Here is a 16,256-nt window from a genome sequence, read left to right on the forward strand (position 1 = left end):
CTTTTATTTTTACAAAGAATTATCTTTTAAAAGAAACCACCAACCAAAATACACACACACACATACACACACACACACGTGTATATATATATATATTTTTTTCAGTGTTTACCTTCCTCACATTGAGTCACACCTCAGAGGAAGGGAAAAGCAATAATACATCTGCTTAAGCAGCAGCTTTCATTTTGTCTTCTAAGCCTTATGGCTATAATGAAATCTGTATAAATTCTGGATCACAAACATATAATCATTATACTAATAGCTACTGACTATGTAATCTTCCACTCGCATCTTATAATAAGCTTACACGTAATTCCCAAGGTGTTTTTGATTGGCTACATCAAACCAAGTACTCATATATCGCTTAATGTCAAATTTCTCTGTGGCAAACCATTTCTATCAAGAATTCTACACAGGCCAACTCTGTGGTAGCTCTTTTTATTTTACTTTTATTAAAAGAAACAGGTGTAAAGTTATGGTTAACTATTTTAATACATTATTAGAAACAAAGATAGGAGAAAAGTCATCATTCTTTTCCCTTCAGTGGGTACATGGAGATGAGCCCTAAGGAAAATGGTTTTGTGCATGCTCTTGAGAATGAAAGAGCATAACTGTGCACTTGCCACATAAACAGAGTTCTGACCCAGACTGCTTCTGCAGCCCTACAATAGTTAAGGACTAAAATCTATTTTGTCCTATTGTGTTTCTTTCCTGCCAGCCATCCTACCTCCACTGTTGTGATATCAAGAAATTGATTCAATTTCTGACTCATTGCTTTTCCTATTTGAGCTTATCATCATCCTGGACCATCTACAAAGAAACCGTATGACTTTCAACAAAGCTAGTGTGCATTGATTCTGCTGTCTTTTTCCTTCCCTTTCCTCTCCTTCCCCAAAGTCATCTTTGTTTTCTGTATTTCTTATTGCCATCTCTCACTGGATTTTTGTGTCTTATTGTGTTTTATGATCTCAAAGAATGAGGGAGAACAGATAAGAATGCCAGCCAAGAAATAAACTATACTTTGTGTTTTAGTGCCTTTTTTTTCATGAAGTTTTTTTTTTATTACTTAACAATGATAATAAAAAAGGAAGTTTGTGGAAATAAACTCACTAATTGAAAGGAAAAAAGACCCTTATTGCATTTTAAATAATTAGAATATTATAGGTATGATTTGTGGCTTTAAGAGTTGCCCTTGTTGTTCTTTTGAACTTCAGGAGATGCATGAGAGAGAAACATTACTTAACACACAGATGCTACCTCCCTGCCTAAACTACATGTATGAACAGAAAATGTAGCTACAGCCAAGTGATGGAGGCAGCCAGAGGCAGATCTTCCATGACCACACTCTTGTTCCCAATGTTTTATTCTTTTCTCTCTTCCTTCTTCCCCATCTTCCTCACAGTGAATACCCATCCTGGTCATCATTACATCATTACAAAATATCATACCTTTTGACAGATACTTATCCTCAAGAAAGGCAAAAGGTATGGAGTGAAACTGAAGAGCCAGGATCTATATATCCAAGAGTGAGCACCTCTCAACATCTTTGCCAACTTTCTTCATGTTCTCTCTACATGTCTGTCACCTCAGAGCAGATATAGGGGCTGTTGGTTATCTGAAGTATTAATCTTCTCCAATGCATCCTTGTATATCTTGTAATTCTTTTGAATATACAGGACTTGAAATAGGTAAATTACAACATTATTCAATTACATTTTGGCATATATAATGATTCAGTGTTCAACTCCTAATTAAACCCTGAACAAGCTGATGTTTACCTAGTAGACCCAGTCTCAGTGATCGCTCTTATAGTACATGATTGCACTACTGTTAAAGGCTGAGACCATAAGGCTAAGTGCTGGTTTTATTTAAAGATCTGTGATCTTCAAGTTAGCCTTCCTTTACTCTGGAAGATCAAGGGTTCTCATAAAAGACAACTCTACCAAACCCCCAACATCTTAAATGCCTGCTCAAAGAGAATAAACTAAAGAAAAAATTTTATCTTCAGCAGGGGCATATGGGCAGGGAAACCCATGCCTTTCCCACATTTAAGCATCAACGTTAATGTTTCGTGTGAGAGAGCTTGTGCTGTGGAAAATAAAAACAAGAGAAATTAGTTAAGTAGTAAAATTAGCCTTGGTAAAATTATAATCTAGTAATTGCAAAGTAGAGTTGAACAAACTGGTAATCCCAGAACCTATGTAGTGGAGAGAGTTAGCCTTCTAGGGGCAGGACTGGTGTGGGAGAGTAACTTCATGAGTTTCCAATCAGAAGGCCTTAGACCCTCTGTTATACTGTGTGGATACCTGAATTCTAACACTCAGATGAGATGCAATCCCCTGCAGGGAAATCCCTAGCCATTTGCAGGTAAGAGATGTCTTCCCTTGCTGAAGGTAGCTTATTATCATCTCAGTTTTGGTTCTGGATTTACTCCCCATTGCAACATTGTTTTACGTGATTGATAGTTTCTATAGAATTGCCTACACTGAATTCAACTCCAGGAATTGCAGAGTTTAACAGGCTTTTGGGAATGAAATTGGACAATTATAAAAGTAAAATACAACTTATATACATAATTCATGGACTTAACCATGCAACAGTGAAATTTAGAGCAATATGAGTATTTATGTAATAAATATATATGGAGGAGTACTCATACATAGGAATGGGATTCCTTTAATTTTATAGCCAATTACCACGATTATCATTTTCTCAAGTTTTGAGGCTAGAGATCTCTTACTGCTCTATTCACAGATGTGGTGCCTGCGGGAGGTGGTGAATGTGGGGTTTAGGGTACACATTCTGGCCTCATGTCTCCTGCATGGCATTCACGTGTCCCACATTATCTAATGCCTTTAAGCTTTTGTTGGTACCTGTGGAAAATGAGGGATGTAATAATATCTGCAAGGTAGAGTGACTCTGAGGAATGACATGTTAAAACACAACTCCTGCCTTCACTGCTGACCTGATCGCAGGCCACTTCTGCTCACACCATTCTGGCACCAGCCTCTTCCTAGCAAACTTGTGGCCAAGGCTGGTGTGCAACTCACTGGATCCCCAGCCCTCTCCTTTTTTTGGGGGGAGGGGGGAGTCTGAGCTGCTGGAAAGCTATCTGCCTCACTTATTTAGCCCTCCAAATCATCAGAGGCTCCTTGGCCAGAGTAGCTAATGGTGGACTCATTAGACTCTTACTCTACTGATTTTACATTCAGTGCATTTTCATCAGAATTATGTTTTATATTCTTCCTTTTTTAAAAAATACCTTTGTCCTCCCATCTGTAGAAAGTAGTCTCCACAAGGACAGGGACAGTTACTATTCATTCCCCATGATGTTTGGCAGCATCTGGGACAGTACCTGGCATTAAGAGACAATAAATACAAGTTAGATTAAGAGAATGACTAATTATTTCTAAATTCCTTAGCAGGCTACACTGCTCACCACAAAATAAGGACTCAAAATGTGCTACTACTTTTATTGTCACTTTTATTATGATAAGTTGATGTTAAACTATGATAAATCATACAATTAATGGTGTTTAATTTTTTATTAAACCAGGGGATTAAACCAGGGGTGCTTAAACACTGAGTTATATCCCCAGCCCTTTTTATTTCATTTTATTTTATTTTATGGAAGCAGAGTCTCACTAATTTGTTTAGGGCCTTGCTTAGTTACTGAAGCTGGCTTTGAACCTGTGATCCTTCTGCCTTCGCCTCCTGAATCTCTGGTATTACAGACGTGTGCTACCATGCCTGGCTGATTCTTAATTTCTACAACACAAGCCAGTTTTTTTCTTCTGCTGCACTAAGATTTTTTTCTTTCTCATTTTTAAAAGTAGAAATTTGAATCAATACATTTGACTGGGTTATCTATTTTCTGAAATCAAATAGGAAAATATTTGTTCTGTGGCTCACAATGTGGGCATCTAATACTGTGATTTTTATCCCAGGATACAGCATGGCAGTTTCTAATCATTCTCAGCTTTGCTCTAGTGGTGCTAGTTCTAATTAATAAGTTTCAGTGAAACATAACACTCCTCTGCCTATTAGCATGGTAGCAGGTGTGTTTATCTATCATTTATATAGTTTACCTACCAGTTACATATTTTGCTACCTTGCCACTTGTGTTTTGCTATTCTGCTTGTTTGTCCCCATCACTGAACTGATTTTTCGAAAATTGTAAATTCCAAGAGGAAAGGAAGTCAACAATGTAACTCTTGTACATTGTTGTGTATAGGTGCTAAATATGTTAATAAAATATCTAGTAGTTACAATTAGATTATCCTTTAATTTTCTTAATGTATTTGTCAGGTTTTTTTTTTTTTTTTTTGGTCATTGTGAGCAGAGTACCTGAGAAAAACACTTAAAGGAGGAAAAAATGTATTGTGGCTAAGGATCTTAGAGGTCTCAGTTCAGTAGTCAGCCAGTTCCATTGCTTTGGCCTGGAGTAAAGCAGAACATCATGGCAGAAAGGTATGTAGGCGGAAAGACGCACATGCTGTGGCAGCTGGAAAGTACAGAGAGACAGAGCAAGTAAGGGGCCAGGGATAAAATATACCCTTCCAAAGCACATTCCTTGTCACCTACTTCCCAGCTAGGCCACACCTTCTGTGGTTTCCACCACCTTGCAGTGTAATGCCGTTGAAGGATTGGATCAGATTCCTCAGGATCCAATTACTTCCCAAGAGCCCTAACATTCAATGCTGGTGCATCTGGGACTATACCTTCAATACATGCGCCTATGGGGGACATTTCCAGATCTATACAATAACTAACACCTAGTAAGTATTTCAGTATGTCTAAACCAATGTCTTGCTTCAGTTTCTTATTTGACTTTTAAGCAAATTTCTAGTTATAATTTTTCCCACACTTATAACTGATTAATTCAGTAGTTTGTTACATCCAAGAACATTTCAGTCTGGAAAATTTGTTAACATAAATATCACATGTTTCACTGCACCTCTTTTCTTTATTGTGAGGAAGACTGTTTTGTCTGTGTGTCTTGTTCTGTTGTTCACTTACATTTTGGGCTGTTCCATATGCCTATATGAGACTAAAAAAGTTTTATTTTTTATTTTGTTGGTACTGAATATTGAACTTGGGGGTGCTTTACCACTGAACCAGGTCCCACCATCCCCAGCCCTTTTTGTGTTTTAATTTAATTTAATGAATTTTTTTGAGACAGGATCTCACTAAGTTGCTAAGGGCCTTGCTAAATTGATGAGGCTGGCTTTGATTTTGCGATTATCCTGCCTTAGCCTCCCAAGCCACTGGGATTACAGGCCTGTGCCACTACCACTACACCCAATGAAACTTTGAAAGTTTTAAGTGAATGAAGTTTAGATTCTCTACTCTTTATTTACTTCCTCATCTGCCCATGGAGGTAATGACTTGACTTACCATCTTATTCACCTTCCCTCTATCAAAGCCAGCTGTGAATCAAAATTTTTCAGAAATCATTCATTCTAAGATAAAAATAACAGCTATGCTAAAAGTGCACTTCTTTGCAAATTAGTTTGTAACTACCTCAGGTGAGTAGAATTTCAGCCACAATGAATTCTAGCCAGTGAGTCTTCACTGTGTTCCTGAAAGTTCAGAACTCCTCCTGCTCCTGATCATCTTGTTTAATGCTGCCATTGTGAGCCGCCCATTCTATCTCTACTCTGTGTTTGCCTTCCCTGACCTATCGTCTTGCTCTCTGCCCATCACAGTCTGTTCTCAGTCATGTTGTTCTCAATCTGGACGCCTTCTGCCTTGACTTTGCTTGACCAAATCTCTCAGATGAAAAGATCATCTCATCAAGAGGCATTTTGGCTGTGCTGTTTCCTGACCACTCAGTGCAGAGTTCACCTTTCTGTTCCTATAAATTTTATTTATCATTCTCTTTGAGGCATGATTTTCATCCTTGCTTTCTAGTTGCTGTGCACAGATCTATCAGGCTTCTCTACCATAATAACAGCAGAAGGAAGAGAATTTGTTGGACTGTGTACATAAAATTCCCCCAAAGAATCAAGGCTTGCCATTTATTTAGTCATTAGGTATACCTACAAATTCCTTTTTACCTTTAGAAAGTATAAGGGACCAAGATGGGAGAAGTGATAATTTTCTAAGTGATACCTTGGAATCCAGAGATCAGCTTCCTGTGATCTAAACACAATTATGGGGGCAAAGGGCACCCCCAAAGAGAAAGGACATAGTTTTTATTTTTATTTTTGGACACTTCACAGGGAATCTTCCGAAGCCTACAGAAAGGGTAGCATCATGCTGAGTAACCATGGGGTTTTTATTAGTTTTTCTTTTATTTTTTCATGGTTTTCACCAGAGTTACCAGGCAGAAGAGTCTTTTCACTCTTCTCTGGAAGAGAGCCTACAATTGCCCAGTGATTCTCAGTTTCTTCCAGGTTTAACAATCGCCAGTGGCTTAGGTTGCCCTCACTCTCCTCAAAAACGGACCTCAGGGCAAGGTTTTCATGAGAAAATTATTTTATTAGAAAATGTTTCTAGGAGTGAGAAAATGACACAGAAAAGGAAGGACAGCAAGTAAATATGGGCTAGGAACAAAACCTTGTGGACTCAGTCCCTCAGGGTGACTCTGGTGATGGTGAAGTTTCACACTTCAGAGATGACACATCCTGGGTGTGATATTTGAATGTCCTGTTGGATTCTGCCCCAAAGGTGCACTTCTTGTGTAGAAGCAAAGCAGACTCCAGCTGTTGGAAGACAGCTCGCCTCCAGAGAGCCACAGGTGTGAGCTGCTGGGAGTGATAGCACTCTGGAGCCAGGGCATGTGATTGTGATAAAATGCTTGGAGTGTGGGTGGAGCAGTTTCTTTGCCTGGAAGAAGCTGCTGTTCTCCTGCAGGTTTCTGGGAGAATCCTGGACCCAGCAGGTTAGGTGACAGGAGCAGTACTCCCAGGCGCAGGCAGTACACAGGTGCATTGTCTGTATAGAATTTACAAGCCAGACACAAGGACATTGGCTAAAAGACAGTCTTTGTTTTTTCTCATCACACACCAATAATTCTGAACACCTGACACTGATGATGTAAACCAAACCCCTCCCCTTGGGTATGCATGCAGGTACAGGTATAAACACACACACACACACACACACATACACACACACACTCACACTCACACACACTCTCATTTTCTTGTGGTACCACTATCCTGGCCAAGTCTTAGGTCCTCAAGTACATAAAATTGTAATTCTTGCCATGTTTAAACAATAATGTTTAGACAAGTTATATCTTTTATAAAAAGCCAGTTATTATCCCCATAGGTATAAATCATTTAGTATTCTTTTTAAACCATATGAAAACAAAAAAAAACTTGAGAAAATGGTTTTCTACATCTGTGAAGTATAGATATGTCTTTCTGCCACTGTAATGGCACTGGCACAGAGGAATCAGGGGGCAGCAGAGAGGAAAGTTAGCCCAGTACTTCTGCTCATTCCACAAATGCTTCTTGAACTACTGTGAGGTGCTGGATATTGATTGCTATGCATGTTTTGTGATAAATGATAAGAATAAAATATCCATTAACATGTATATATATAGATGATGTATATTATGTGTATATGTATATTATGCACACATGAGCTGTGCACAAGTAGATCTAATCTGTTTCATTTCTTGTACTTAATTCAATCCTCTCTCAAAGTAACTTGATACATAAATAAATAGATAGGTGTGTGTGTGTGTGTGTGTGTGTTTCCATCATATCAAATTCTTCTAAAGACTCTTTCTACCCATGGAATAACTTTTTTTTCTTTTTCCTTTATTAACCAGAGCACTACTGCAGTTCATTTCAGCCTTCAGAGCAAGACAAAAGGACCTAATTCACTAGAGAAGCCTAATGCATAGTTAAATTCTGCAGATTATTTGCTAGTGAGTCAGCCTATTTACCAAGATAATTCAACTTGCAAATTAGTCATGTAGAAAGATTTAGTTGGCGAAGATAGAGTAGGCACATTTGCCCTAAAAATAGACACTATGCTTGTTCCTAAAGCAGTACAGTAGCACCACACATAAAGAGACACAGTGAGGCAGCGAGAGACTTTTTTTTTTTTTATTTCTTATCCAAATGATCAATTCCTTTCCCTGATAGAGCTTGGAGCACATTGCCAAGCATTTGTGCCAGCTTCTTTCTGCACTGGAAAATAAACCCTGGCCTATGCTAATGAATCAGGCAATAGCAGCACCAATTGGTCTGTTTTTTTCTTTTGCTTTTTGCATTGCTGACATTTCCTCTTTCCAGCTTGAGAGTCACAGCTGCAGCGATAGAGCTGCAGCATATTTCTGGCTACTGTCTCATTAAAATGGCATCGTGGAGCGAGGAGAGGGAAGTAGCCATTCTGGTTTACTTATATAAAAGTGGGAGCTGTTTAGGGTCTGATCAGGAAAATTTGAAATCTCTTGAAAAATGTACTGTGCTGGGCTACGAGGATGGAACACAGTGGTGCCTATTAAGTTCCATCTGATGATCATTCTTGCCGGGTTGTAGGGTGAGTCCACAACTCCATAGACATCCTTGCCTCCCATTTCTGGAGTCAGTGACTTCTGGTATGATGTTGGCTGTCCTCCCACTGCTGCATTACAAAACCCTCTCTCCCTCTTGTGTGGAAGATGAGCTAAAATTGTTTTCCCTTTAGATTAGTCTATTTTTAGACTTGAAGTTTGCAAATGTAGTAGGAAGTTAAATCAATGCACAGACAGCTAATAATAGCACAATTCTGAAATGGATAGGTTGTACCCTATTCTTCCTCTGATGTTTCTGAATCGGGCCCTAACGTAGAATGGATGGTTCTAGAGAAAGTTTAGAATGGGGTGCTGAAAATGACATGGCTTTGTGTGTATTTGACAAGCACCTATAAATGGGAAAATTTTCCTGACTGAATAGTCAATACTTGATGGGGAAAGATACTTCACCTAAGACATGACCTTATGTAGTACTCAGAAAAATGCTTCTCCATTAGAGTATAGCATGACTGCTCAGAATAAACTGGTGCTAGAGCTCATTAATGAGGCTTCTTCAGCAAATTACCCTTACTGTAGATATGCTTGCATATTGCTGGACTGAAATACCAAAATTTGCATGTGTTTTTCCAGCTGTGCTTGTTTGTTTAATTTAAAAGATCAGCTGCAGAAGAAATTCTGATCATATTCTTAAATTAGGAGATGGCCCCAGTTCCCGGATCACATTTGAAAGCTGAGTTGTTTCACAGTCACTTCCTGTCATTTGTTGCCTCTACTCCTCCCCCTACTCCTTTTGAAATTTGGTCACCCATTTTATTTACAAACTGGGTGGATTTGAGTAATAGACATGAGGAAATATTATAGACATTAAGGAAATGTAGGCATAGATATTGTGTTCTAGCAACTTGCAGTCTTTCTAGAGTGGCAACATATACTATACATAGATGGTTGGAACAACCAGAAGTATGTCAAAGATATGAAATAGGATACATACAAATAAAAACTGAAGCTTGCTGAGATTTTCCATATGCTCTGGAGTAGGCTAAGATTAGGTGCATTATCACATTTAACCTCTCAGTCATGTATTGTAGGAACTCATTCTCCAATTGAGATATCTGAGGCACAAAGAGGTTAAATATCTTGCTTTTAAATTCAATGCTTACTTCATACAGTTAGCCATTATCCCTCCATAAATAAATCATTTCCTTATTTAACTTATTCAGAATGGAAAGTAGTTAATCTAAGGTCACTTCTCATAGCGCTACGTTTAGAGAAATTTACCCAAAATAAAAGAACAGGGGGTTTTGATTTTAGATTAAGATAGAAAAATGATTATTGCATCCACTCTTTAGGCAACTCTCTACAAGCTAGTGGAAATAGACAAGTCCAACAACAACTACACTGCAGAGTGAGAAATGTCTCAGTTGGTATGTGATGAACACCCAGAGGAACACATGAGACCTGGAGTCAGTTCTGATTTTCTTCCAGCTGATTCAGGTATAGCAAGTGTAGATCAAAAGTTCAGACTCTGAGCCAATGCTTCCTCAAGAAGTAAACAGACCAGTGGATGTTCTGTATGGTTTCTCTGGAAGCATGGGATATTACAGAAAAATATGACGGTTGCCCCAGAGAGTATGGTGCCTGCATTTTTCTGTTTTTCTCCTTTTCATTCCACCTATGAACCTCAACTGGGGTCCCCTCTAAGGAGGTTAAAAGGAAAATGACATTTTTCTTACTTGTCCATACTTCTAGAAATGTAATAGATGTAGCATGTATATAATTCAGTTTGTATATAAGCATGAAACGTATGTAACTTAACATTATCAGCCCCCATTCCACTAGAATGTCAGAAGTATTCTTCTGGGACTAGAAACTTCATCCATTCCCTGAATCCTGAATTTCTTCTTTGCTATTTATCTTTACAAGAAGGGGGAACTCTCAAAAAATCTGTGAAAATCATAGACATATTCATGGGTAAATTTTCTTTGTAAATTTTACTATGTAGAAAATCATAAGTGATGCCTGTTAACCACTGAAGTGTGGAGTGTGTGGAATGCATGTGTCCAGCCTGAAGAGGACTTTGGTGATGAAAATGGGCTTTCTAACTAGCTGTAAGAAAGACAGAGGAGGAAAATGGCCCTAGAAAAAGGCTGAAGGTTTTGGATAGGCCAGTTGAGAACACTGTAGGTTTTCTAAGAAGAAACTGAGTGATGTAAACATTCATTGATAAGCTACATTCTGCCAAATTCATGAAGGAATGAATTTGAGAAAGATGAGCCCAAATGTATAAAGTCCAAGAAGGGCTCTTTTTCGGTAACCTGGTCATGAGGGAATGGAATCATCCAGCACCATGTTTTTGGCAGCAACATAATGCCATATGCTCCTCAGTACAAGAGAGGTTTGGCAGGACTGATATTCTTCAATAAGCCCTTAATATCTGCAAGTCTTTGCTATGAATGAAAATTATAATTTATGGTGACATGGGGGGATTTTGGAGAATAAATTAAACATTTTTATGAATGCAATGATAGTCATACCACATAAGTCATAGATGATGCTAAGCCAGGTAGTTAAATTGGGGGTAATGCATACTGTGAGTGAAAACTCCTGATGCTTAAGAATGCCAATTTCTAGTTTGTGCTCAGACTTACTGCTCTGGTCCCCACTCTAGAAACCAAACCCTCATTGGCATGTATGCTGGGGCAGAAATGTGCACAATGCTGAATTCAGGATATGATGGAAAATCTGGGGAAAACATATAGCAGCCAAAAGTACTTGCACTGCAGAAATGCCTGGTAGAACAAAAAGAAAATATTGGCTTAGCTAAAAATTAAGGGAGTCTGATAATTTTAGGAAGGTTCAACTGCTCTTCCTGTGAATGGAACTTCCTCTACAGCTAAATATAGTACTGATTGTATTAGCCACATGAAGTACAATTGTATATTGAGGTATTGGTTTTAAGTAGAGCATTACAAGTTCCCCCATCTTGAAATATTAGAGTCTTGAGTAACCAAGTCCACCTCATGCAAAAATATCAATTTGAACTAAAACTAGACAGAACTATAATGGAGCTAGACAGAATCAGCCAACTCAACACAAGCTATTTTACACTCCTCATATATCTCTGTGATGTACTGATCATTCTAGCCATCATCATGGTATCCTGTAGTTACATGTGAAATACTTTGGTTTAAGCAATCAATATAAAATTTTGGATTAGTTCTATATGCATACCAAACATGAATTTTCTACTTTCTTTGACCTCCCAGAAATAGTCTAGAATTATTAAAAATCATCTGACCAAAACATAGATTATATGTGACATTTCCAATTGAAAAGTCACTTGATAAAATAAACTCAAAAGACAAATTCACCCCAGTTCTATGAGATATAGCGTCTGTAGTTTGTTTTTAAAATAGTTGAAAGGGAAACATTGATAGTTTTAGCAGTATAAAACTCTCATATCTAACAAGTTATTGGACAGTGTTTAACACTTTCAAGAGTCTGTATCTGAATAATATTGTGACTGTTGAATTCTGGTCAAAATTGAAAGTAACTCAGGGAAACAGTTATGGCAAAGGACACCTCTTCAGTAATTGATAGGTTATACTTAAATCACTATTTCCTAAAACATTGGGTCTGGACATATAATCATAACAAAAATATTGCTTTTTCCATCAAAATAACTCATTCATATTTTCAGATACCATTTTTTATTTTTAGAGAAATGTTTACCTCATATTTTCTTGATTAAGCAATGGTTCAGAAATAATTTGAGAATGTTACATGGATAAATATGCCCACCATGAATGAATTTACAAACAAACACATGCAAAGTTTTATCACTGATGATTGTTTCACTGACCATACATATCTCAGCCTCTGTTGTCTGAAGCTTCAACTCATTCCTGAATTAGCACATGCATTAGCTTCCTGCACAACTAGATGAGATACTTAAATAGCAGAGAAAGTTCTGTCTGCTTTGAATAACAAAGAGATGATTTCATTTTTCTCAGTGTGCTTACAATTCAAGTCTACAGACTTATTCCATTTTCATGAAATAACAATGTAAATGGCAGCATCCGCCCCACAGCACTTCAATTCTCTGACATCCTGAATCCAGAATTTCTTATTTCCCTTAGTGAAGAGTTTTCCAAATGTCTCCACAGTCTGAATTTAGGTTTTATTAAGCTTCAGGGAACATTTCCATTAAGACATGGGCTACTTCAAAACTGGCATTAGTCATCTTAATTATTTTATAGGGTATAAATATTTTTCAAAATGATCTTAACTTAGTTTAATTCTCTTGTCTTCTCTATTTTTCTATGCATTTTGTTTTGAGAATCAAATAGTAGTTTCTCCAAAAAAATTCCATCATATGGAGGTTACTTACTTCTTTTCTCAATTCAATTCTTAGTGGTTTCAGAAGACAGTCTATGTAAAAAATCAGGTAGAATGGACAGCTGCTTCTACTTCCCAGAAGGATAACTGCTGATTCTAAGGTTTCTGTATCTAATATCACCAAAGTGCTTTCAATGAAAAGTTATTTATTGTGCTTATGACCATTTTATAATTACCTATATTAGTGTTTCCTCTCACTTTCCCCCTGAAACTTCCTCCACTCTGTTTACACTTTGCCCTTTCTCTTTGGGCAATTATGATTACTGTGTCAAAACAGGACTTTCTCATGTAACCATGAGGGCAGTTCTCTGAGAGCACGGAGACTAAGTCATGCCTCTTCATCTCTTGATCCCAGTAGTTGGCACAGCTCCTGGCTCATGCCAAGTATTTGATAAGCATGGAAAGACTGAATAAAACTATATTATTAGTGTTTGGCTCCTGACTGGCAACCAACCTCTAAAATATTCTTTATGCAATCTTTATACCTCTTATTTGCTTTTACCTATGTCAACCAACAGAGTAAAATAAAGATGATGGCTGCAAATTTAAGCTTCCAAATGTTTTCTTAATAAAAATCTATTAGAGTTTTTAAATTAAACTATGTGGCATACACGAGTAATATCAAGATGGAGAGGGTGATTTTCAAAGGACTCAGTTTCTTTCTGTCAAGTTTTGTATTTGAGATAAGCATTTTTTGTTTTGTTTTGTTTTTGTTTTTGTTTCTGTCCCTCCCTCCCCTACCACAAAGGGTTACAGAAAATATCAGGTAATTCATAAAGCATTTGTTCATGTAAGTGAAACTAGTAGTGTATTAGCAGACTGAGATCTTTTAGCATTGTTTTCAACTAAATACACCATGGAGAAAATGCTGTACAAGTGAATAAGATAAAATAGGAACAAGAAAATACACATGAAATAACTTGAATATACAGATTCTTATCCCAGGGCTTGTAAATCTTCATTTGGCAAGTACATATGAGATATTTCAACCGCTTGACAAAATTGAGCAGAGCTGCAACATTATATATATGCAGGATATTTCCACAGTTATCACAATGGATATTAATTCAGTAATATCTGTATAACTCTGAACATTAAATACACCTTTATTTTGTGTACAGACTTTTCATACATTTTTTTAACCACAAAACCATGATCTAAAAGAAACCCGATAACAGACCCAATTATCTTATGAAGTCTTTAAAAAACAAACACATTCACAGACATCCATAAATTGGCCTAATCATTTATAGTGCTTGGACCTCATGGATAATCTTTTCAAAGAATAGGTCACTTATGTTCAACTTCATTGGATTATCAGACTGATATAATCCAATGTGCTGCCTAAATGTATAACTCTTACTTTCATTCCTTTAAATAAATAGGTATGCCTCAGATGTTAATAAGGGGCTTTGAAAGAGAGAAGGCTTTATAGACGAATATATAACAAAAAGCTGCATTAGGTCAATTTAAAAAGGTTCCTTTAGTGCAGGACTTTTCAGATCTTTTAGTTTACTCAAGTATATTATGAATTAGTATTCAAGATTAATAGAATATAAACAAATCCTGATTTTTCAATGACTTGTTCTCTGTGTTTATACATTTTTAGTTCATTTTTACCATGAATTTCAAAAATTTGTGTAACAAAGTACAATTTATTTTTATAAAAAAACAATAATATTCAGAAATGTGTTATGCATGGAAAAAAGCATTTCAGGAAAGATTTTATGCATATGAGTGTCTTATTTTTTTAAATAAATTTGAAAATTTTGTATGAGTTTATTTTTCCCATATAAACTACATGATTCAAACATATATGGAGTCTGTTGTCCAACACTAAGTTAGCAGTCTTTGCCTATAATGATCGTTGTAACCTCCAATTAATTGTTTAAAGATTATATATTCTAACTAGGAATTAGTGTGTGTGCACACACATATGTATGTATTACATATAAAGTATATACATTAAATGTATGGAATATATATAATATGCACACATATATACACCTATTGATATAAATATAGAAAAGAGGGAATTATCTATCTGATTGCGCTTTATCACAATAGGGCTAATCCTGCCAAATCAAAACAGATAATGACATAAAAGCAATAACAAATATAAATAATTGATAAATTCTTAATGTCTGAAAAATTCTAAACTCTACACCCTATATACTTATTCATCCTTCAATGCATTTTACAATTGTTGAACCTAAAACTGAATAAATTAACATGCCCCAGGTCAAACAGCTGGACAGGTGGCACCAGGATTTGAATTTAGATGTCTTACATGTAGACATTTTGAATGCTGCTATCATTTGAATAAATAGGTTTTCATTATTTGGAAGGCTTTAAACTGAAGCAGAGGATACTATTCAAGTGCATACTTGATATAGGATCTTCTATGCATAAAAAGAAACAACTTTTGATTTCCTCTGTGAAGAGTAGGTTGGAGCTGGATGTGTAATCATGCTTCAGTCAGATAATATTATGACACCCCTTGTTTTTCTTTCTCATGAAAAAAAATTTTATTTAAGTATTTAAAAATTTCTAATCCCCAGTAAAAATATTCTACCCACTCAATTTATATGTACTTTCTTTAATTTAGCCTAAGGAACACAGATGATAGCAGATAAATCTGCAAGATGACTGGAGAAGGCACACTTGGTCAGGACACAGATGTAAATTTGATACTCTGTCTGATCCCTACCATCAACTCAGTAGATAATTCCTCTTAGCAAGAAGAGGAATTACCTTCGACTCTTAATTTATAATTGCTGATCGGTTCATAAGCACGTTTTAATGGTCGAACTTCCAAATATATTCTGAATCATTATACATCTCTGCATTATCTCCTAGACTACTGCAACGGTCTCCTATTTTCAACGTAATAAAGGCTTTTACAAATCTACCTAAGATTTTGCCACTGTCTTACTTTCTTATTTTTCAGTATTTTTAACAATCAAATCCAAACTGTTTAGCAGAGTCAACAGGGCACTTGGGATATTTGCCCTGTCTTCCTGTCTGTCTTCAACTCCATTTTCCCATGCACTCACTATACTCTGGATACAACTGTGCTTTCCCTCCTACCCAGGGACTTTGAATTTGCTTTGTGATCTAAATGCTCTTTCTCATCATTATTATCCAGGTCTCTCTTCCAATCCACAAGATATCTATGCAATGTCCTCATCTTTTGCTTCTTCTTAACCACAATATCCTATCACACTATTTTACTTTCTTCTGAGAACTTATTGTTACATGAAATTATTGTTTTCACTCCATCTTTCCCATAGAATGTAAATCGTATTTTTTTCTTGATCACTAACTTATCCTTAGGTCCAAGAGATATTGTCGCCTGAGATACTGAGGAATTCAACGAAAA

Source organism: Marmota marmota, unplaced genomic scaffold (assembly GCF_001458135.2).
Source record: "Marmota marmota marmota unplaced genomic scaffold, marMar, whole genome shotgun sequence".
Taxonomy (NCBI): domain Eukaryota; kingdom Metazoa; phylum Chordata; class Mammalia; order Rodentia; family Sciuridae; genus Marmota; species Marmota marmota.